The sequence below is a fragment of the Chlamydotis macqueenii genome, chromosome 4 (assembly GCF_036417535.1).
Source record: "Chlamydotis macqueenii isolate bChlMac1 chromosome 4, bChlMac1.mat, whole genome shotgun sequence".
NCBI lineage: Eukaryota > Metazoa > Chordata > Aves > Otidiformes > Otididae > Chlamydotis > Chlamydotis macqueenii.
Genome location: NC_141559.1, coordinates 3,974,100 through 3,982,130, shown reverse-complemented (window position 1 = coordinate 3,982,130; position 8,031 = coordinate 3,974,100).

Here is an 8,031-nt window from a genome sequence, read left to right as displayed (position 1 = left end):
CTGCCTGGTTGATGCTTCTGCTGCTGGGTGACCCCAGATGCAGGACCAGTGGACATCACTGCTTGTGAAACCAGGGCTGCGGGTTCTGCTTCAGCCGGCTGCTTTGGGGCAGACCAGTACAGTAGGTGGGACTGCTCATGTATCTGAGGCAGGTGTCTAAATGCCTGCAGTTTCAGGGAGGAACGGGGCAGCAGAACCTGGCCCTTGCATAACACACGAGCTGGGGAATGCCTCAAGTCCTGGCTCAAGCACTAATTGAGGGCTCCGCTTTGCCCGGGGTTGATTTGAGGGAGGAACTCTTCTCGCACCAGGGAAGCTACTCTGCCTGACTCTGTGGCCACAAAACGTTGTGGCCTTTTCCTAGCCTGGTATTCTCCTTTTACAGAGGAAAGGGCTCAGGCAGCGTCCTGTGAATTATTCTTCTCTGACAGGACGACACAAACTTGAATTTATAAGAAATTCAACTCTGATGTGGCCTCTGAGCCATTGGCATGGAGGGCCCTCCAGGACTCCCCCACAGCAGGAGGAATTCTTTTTGTCTCCCTTCCTCTTAGATCCAGCTAGGGGCTCTCGCCTAGATCAGCACTGACATGCCAAGCAGCTGTTGCCTGGTCAAAAGCTGAAGTCTTTTCCACCACGTTCAGAGCCATTGGCACAATTCACAGCATGCACCAGAGCACTCGCTAAAGCCTTCCATGAGCTTCAGCTACAAGCTCCGAAAAGTAACCTGTTGATGGGGGTATCAGGGATGCCAGGAGAGCCTTCGCGTACAGCCAAGAGCTTCAGGAAGAAACCTCAAATTAAAGAAGTTTGTGAGCTGACTAGAGCAGTCTGGTAGGCAGCGTAATTTTGCTCCACAGCCATCTACAGCTTCCAAAGAATAAGGTTTTCCCCTGTCTCCACTGTCCCTATGACAAAGACTGAGAAGGACAGTGCTACCCTGGGATTCTCATTTTACACCCTTTCCATGACCTTTCTCCGTGACGCAAATCTAAGTAGCGCTTTTTTTTCTCCTGCACACTGTTGCAGACCTTCTCTGTCATCCTTTTTAGAGCAGCTTTCTCTCCCTAGCAGTATTTAGTTCAGCACTCTAACAACAAGTTCTGAAATCACTTTGTAACCACTGTTTGCTCGCCTGTTGAGATGACACAGAATCTGCTTTCTCCAATTTTTAAATTATAAAGCAACTCTTTGGAAGTTTGAAACTGCAAAAAAGCTTTCCGTACTGGATCCAGTGTGCATTCACTCTGGTTTATCACCCTAGGATTACTTGGCAGTTCTTGGACTGCTAATATTGGTAACACTGCACAGCTCCTACACCACACTTTTTAAAAGCAGTCAGTCACTGCTTGGGAGAATAACCACTCTTTTAATCCACAGAAAGTCTCATCCTCCAAGTTTTTTGCTGGTGAAATAAGCAACGGACAGGGTGAAACTCATCTCCAGCCCATTGTGGAAGGCTGGGCCAGATCCTTCATTATGTGCCTGGAGGAATCACACCACTGCCCTGGAGCATCAGGCAGGCAGAGCGATGCAGGCATCATAGGTCCAGTCCCCCAGGAGGAATCCAACCCTGGATACACACGCATGCAGCCTGAGCATCTCCGTTTCAAAGCGCTCCTGATCTCGTTACTACTTACTTGGCAGCCTGCCTGGCTCCTTCCGCACCCGCGCACGCTGGCGTTTCCTCATTGCAGGTCGACGCGGCTCCTCGCTTCACACCCAATCCAGGCATCTGATTCGGCACCACCCTGAAACACAAGACATGTCACAGATTAACGCACAGTAGGACTCTGTCCTCTCCTCTCGTGGCTTTTGAAAACACACCTCCCACTTGGCGGCCGGGGTTGATAAAGTCCACCTCTCCACTCTGCAATGCTAATCTCTAACCAAATGCTTTGTACTCTGAAAGCCACGTCCTTCAAAGGAGGGAAGTGTTTTTTCACGCAGTAGCCTTTGCTTATCACATACTGTCAAGCCTGTGAGCTCTGAGCCTTACGAAGTTACGGTAAAGGGCACCCTGAGAACACAGTGCCCCCTTCTCACCACCTCCCTGCTCCTGGGACACATGCTTTTGCACCCACTCATTAGATTGCTACAAGCGGACGACAATGCAGCAGAGCTGGATGTTGATCATGATTCATGCAGCTCCTGTTAAGGTCTCTACGTTCCCAAATTGTGGCTCTGATTAGACTCCTGCTGCAGCCTTTACCAACAGAAGTTACATAGGTGAGCTGGCAGTCCGTTGCGATTGCTCGGCTATTAATGAAGTCTCTTCATTAGTCACCAATTTTCCCTTGCCTATAGGGTCTTTGTCACTTACACCATAGAATGGCTTCTTCAACCACAGGAGTTTGCAAGGCTGGCGCTGAAACTAGCAATCATTTAACCTGAATGGGATAAACCCAGCACAGAAGGGGAGCTGGGACCATTTGAGTCTCATTTTGTGGCACAGTTCTTCTTTGAAGATACAAAGCTCCTCCCACTCAGCAAATCAAAGCTTTACATCTGAGAGGAGCTTCCCATCTACAAACACACCGAACGTACGCTAAGCTTCCCAATCTGGGAGCAGCAAGCTGGCATGCTTCAGTTTTGTTTTTTTTTTTTTTTCAAGCCCCTGGACAAGGACCAAATGCTAGAGCAATGGTGGCATCCCAGCTCCAGCAACCAAAGAGGCTTTCATGGAATTGAAGTGTTCTTGGGCAAAGCAGAGGAGCAATACAGCAAAACATTGTTCGCTTAAGCTAAAGGCCAAGACATCCTGTGTATCACACCACTTTCTGAAGCAGCAAGGAGAAAGCGAATTTGTAGACTAAAAAAAACCACATCAAAGAGCCCATCACACAAAATGCACTTTTTTCCGACTGTGACAAATGCCATTTGACTTAAATAGTTTATATACAACACCACATAAGGAAAATGTCTTGCACACTTTTAACAAGTAATGAGACAACCTCAGTTGCTACTACATCTTGTTGAAGCTAGAATTTCTCATTACTACATTTAGTACAAATAGTACCACAAGGTTAGCAGGGTGGGATTTACGAGAAGAAAAAAACTGCAGTCAACTGTACAATTTTCTCCAGCCTAAGTTCCCCCACTGAAAAAGAGAATTGTTACCAGTTAAGGAGAAAAAAAAAATACTGCCTTTGGAAACTGAGTCACACTAGAAAGCACTAGAAGTTGAATTCTCAGGTTAGCTAAATTAATAGCCCTAATCTCCAATGTGAGAGTATTTAAGGAAACAAAATTTGACCTACCATAAGTAAAAAACAGGAAAAAATACTTCAATATATCAATCTGAAGTATTTTAACAAAAATACTTAACAGTAATATCTTCAAGTAAGCTACAAAGCCACTTTTCCCCCAGGATATATTAGAAATTATTTATTACATTACATTGTCTGCCTTTAAAAATAAAATGTATTGAAAAAAATAAAAATAGTCCCAACTCAAAAACTTCTAAGAACATTCCACCTTCGCCTACTCATCCCCAGTCTGATATCTAATCCTCACACCTGAAGAAAATAATGGTGTCCTACCCCCTTATATAGCCTCAGTGCTAGGTGAGAACTGCTTAAAAGGAGGCTGGGAAAGCCTGTGTTCCTGTCCCACTTGGTGGTTTTCTTCTGAGGCTACAAGCTTCATTGAGCTTCTGCAGAAAACAGAGGGGTAATAAACTAAGAAAAAGAAAAACTAAGGTAATTTTCTGAGTTTTGTTTTGTTCTTGAGAGAGTATGTTTGTGTGGTAATTGTGCTAGTGTTGGGGGAAAAAAAAAACAGACAGTATTTTATTTCACTTTGAAGGAAAGTTTGAAAAATATAAATAAGAGGTAAGAAAGTTCTAGAACTTTTAATTGTTTACTTAAATAATAAACAGATATAGAAGACTAAAAAATGAGAAGGGAACATGTAAAAGAAGGTATTGTAAAGGAGAGAAAAAAAAAGAAGCTAATAAAAAGCTTTAAGTTGTTATTAAGAGGTGGTGGGTGGGCAAGACAAAGTACAGCTCTCTGTAGGACTTTAGATTTGGTTTGGGGTGATCTGGGGAGAAGTTTTGCAGCCTGATATAGGTTATTTTTTTTTGTGCGCAAAATTGCATGGATTTGATTCTAGAGGTATGCTGTATTATATAATGAACCAAGCACAGTTGCTCTTGCAACTTATAGTGCAACAGCTTCTCTAGGAAGCTGTAGATGGGTGATCTTATACAGGCTATGGTTTTTTTTTTTTCCTTTAAAGCAGTTATTTTGGCTTTGTAGAGCAAACCTGTTTCTGGATGGTTCTGATGAGCCTAAGACCATAGCACTTTGAATCTGTATTGGATTTAGGCTAAATAGATTTTGACCTGTTGGAGTGGGTCCAGAGGAGGCCATGAAGGTGATCAGAGGGCTGGAGCACCTCTCCTATGAGGCCAGGCTGAGAGAGCTGGGGCTGTTCAGCCTGGAGAAGAGGAGGCTCTGGGGAGACCTTAGAGTGGCCTCCCAGTGCCTAAAGGGGGCTGCAGGAAAGATGGGGAGAGACTCTTCAGCAGGTCCTGCTATAATAGGATGAGGGGTGATGGTTTTAAAATAGAAGTTGGTAGATTTAGACTGGATATAAGGAAGGAATTTTTTTCATGCTGAAGGTGGTGGAACACTGGCAGAGGTTACTGAGAGCGCTGGTGGATGCCCCATCCCTGGAAGCATTCCAGGCCAGTTTGGGTGGGGCTCTGAACAACCTGATCTGGTTGGAGATGTCCCTACTCCTGGCAGGGGGGTTGGACTGGGTGGGCTTTCAAGGTCCCTTCCCACCCCAACCATTCTGTGATTCAGCTAAAATCAAGAAAATTAAGCTACTTATGTCTATCAAAACTTCCTCACTGTACAGCCTGTTCATAAAATATCAGCGAAACCAACTCTGTATTTGTGGGATACACCTTTAACCTGCTGTCAGTGTTGCTGGCTCTGGCGGGACTGAAGGAGAGCACAAAACTGCTCGTGGCAGATGGGTAGAGATTTTTGATGCTTTTGTGTCTGTCATAGTGTTTTCTAGGCAAATGTGTTCAAAGACCACAAGCTATTTGAAACGGATTTTACTAAAAAAGTCATGGTTTGTATTGTGAAGGGAACACCTATCAGAACTAGTCACAAGTTCCTCCCCATGAGCATGTCAGTCTGTGGGGACTGGCCTCAGTTTGCGTTTCTAATGGTGCCATGGGAAGCAGTGACCGAAATCCTTCAAGATGAGTCACAGCACCTTCCCCTGTGCTGCTGGGCCTCTGCCAAAATAGTTAGTACTTTGAGTATTTATTCAATTTCCTGAAACGCAACTCTAGACTTGAGGAATGATCTGATGAATATGATAGCAGAAGAGGTGTTTCATGGTTTTTAATGTGGCGCAGAATATCTGAGTGGGAATTAGAAGGATTTGTGTTAGTGTGTGTGTCTTGGGCCTGGAGTCTGATAGTAACTCAGCAGGGAACAAATAGCTTTGCACAGGCAAGCACAGAGCAGGCGTTATCAGGGGTGTCCAAAGTCCGCATGGGAGTTACATGCCACTGGTAAACAGAAGAGATGATTCAGGGGAAACGGGAAGGTTTTGAGTCTCGTTTACGGAGAGGACAAGAAATAGGTCTCAGGCCTTAATGGGGAGTGTTATTGCCACAGAGACAGCTGTGCTCCCTCCAGTAACAAGCACTTGGCCCTTTTTATCTTCCTGGTGTTTCTCCCACTGCCTGGTGATGGTATCTAAAGTGGGAGGATCTGGGCTGCTCTCCTAGTGGAGGTAAAGGAGTGTGTGGGGCTGCAGCCTTGCTGTTTTGGCACCCTGTCCTTGGCCACCAGAAGCCAGCACTTAGTCCTGTGGTTTGCCTTGTCTCCTGACCTTGGAACTAAAAGAGGAGCTGATAAGGATGAGGGCAGGGTTTGTCCTCTCACCCAGATGGTTTGTAAGCCTGGTAGGTAAGATAGAGGGGCTCCAGAGCGAAAACCCAAGGGAAAAGCAAATGCTGCTGCTCACTTGCAGCCTGCAGGACTTCAGTAGAGGCTGTGCAGGGCTTGGAGACTGCAACAGTCCTTCTCTTGTACTATCAAAGGCTCCCCTCTTGCAGCTTCATTTTCCTTGTGACTTGACTCAAGGGAAAGCCTGCCTGAGTCATAACATTAGTGACAAAGAAGGTCAAGCCTGAATCTAAATTTACTGGGTTTTTTTTGCTGGAGGTCAATAAGCTGCAAGCCTGTGAACTTCTATTTATTCTTCCTGTCTGAGTCCTGGTCACTATAGTCTATAGGCAAAGGCAAGGAATGTACCACAGCATTAGGAGACACAGGTTTAGAGTAAGCATGAGAAGCTTGACAAAAACCACCAGAAATCTCTGTATAAAGCTGCTTTTCTGGAGAGGCGGATGAGCAACACCGTTTCATAACATATAGTGTGTATATGTCAAAACACATCTGTTTGCTGAAAAAGATGAGCCACTGCACAGCACTGTACTAAGTCAGACAACTCATTGATTAGATGTGGCGCAAGTGTTAGAGGGGTGAAAAAAAAACCAAACCCACGAAATGCCCCTGCCAAGGCAGGGCAGCTTCCAGGCAAGTGGCTTGAATTCATACCGTCTCCTGGAGGTCAGTGAGCCTGGCAGCCTTGCCTCCAGGTGAAGATGCACAGATGGACATAGGGGAAGCTGCAGTTCTTCTATAAACAGAACTGGTTTAGTCATCTGCTGAATGGCATGCTCAAGGGAAATGCAGATCTTTCAGTTCAGGAGTTATTTGCATTTGATTTGGATTTTTTTTGCCTCTGCCTTTTAAATACTGAACAGATTATTTGAGCAAACATCTTGCAATTCCCCTCTCCTTGGTTTCTCATTGCTGCCTCACAAGAAGCCCAAGGTTGCAGTTGCTCATAGTGCTCACCTATTGATTTAAAGCTGGCTGGCGTTTTAGCTGCTGGATGGTGTGCGCTGGAGAGGAGCAGCAGCCAGTCAAGGATCTGTGTGTCTGTATGTCAGACATTACATCTGGAAAGTCCTGTCCTTCCTGCAGATTGTCTCCTCTGGTGCTGAGCATGCTTTGCTGCAGACTCCCATTTGCAATGGAGGGCAGTGCCTTAGAGCAACACCTTGGTGGAGCCTGCCACCTTTTGCTGACTAATGCTGTGGTGGCTGCATCAAGGTAGCCAGTGGTGTTTGTGCTCTCCCCTGGGACTTGAGGGCATGCCACAGCCCATGTCATCAGTCATGGCTGAGGCCTTTGGCATGAGTCACGCTATCCCAATTTCCAGCTGCTTGTCAGTGTGAGAAATCCCATCTACCCTCCTTTCCCCTTGCGTCCTGCAGTGCCCAGGGCTCCCCACCACTGCCTCATCTCATCATGCTGTGGCCAGAGTCTTTTTATGGACCCACCTGAGAGCTCCGAGTGAGAGCACCATGGCTTTCAGGGAATTTAGGAGCAGGGTTTCTGATCTGCCCACAGTGCCCAGGAAAGATGCTCTTGCTTCCAAGCAGAACTTGCTGAAATGCCACATGTAAGTATTTCTCAGTGTGTGTCTATTTCTAACTGGCTCTTCTCTCTTTAGCTACCAGCTGAGATGTCATGTTCCAGTCATCTGAGAAATGGCCTGTCATCAATCATGGAAGACAACCAAATAATCTGCCTCCACTTGAGACTGACTTACAGCTGTGGTATTAAAGGGATTCAATACTGTCAGTCTTAAACCTGCGTGTACCTCTGTTTATGTCACTTCAACAGCCAGGGGAGATCAGAGCTTGTTTCTGAAGCAAGGGAGCCCTCATGACCCAGGACTTGTTTCAGGTAAACCCTAAATCTGGCTGACAAAACACTGAGGGAGAAGATGGCAGGAAGGGGAAGGAACTTTACCCCAAGTAGCGTAATTTTGAATGCCCTTTGTTATTTTCGGGCTCAGAATGGACAGTGTTAGTGTTTCTTAAGTTCATTATGCTTTTAATCAGCTTGTTCTTTCCGAGGCATTTTCCAAATTCTTATTGACAATTTACTTTTGCCTAGAATTCAATTTAAGAAATATGAG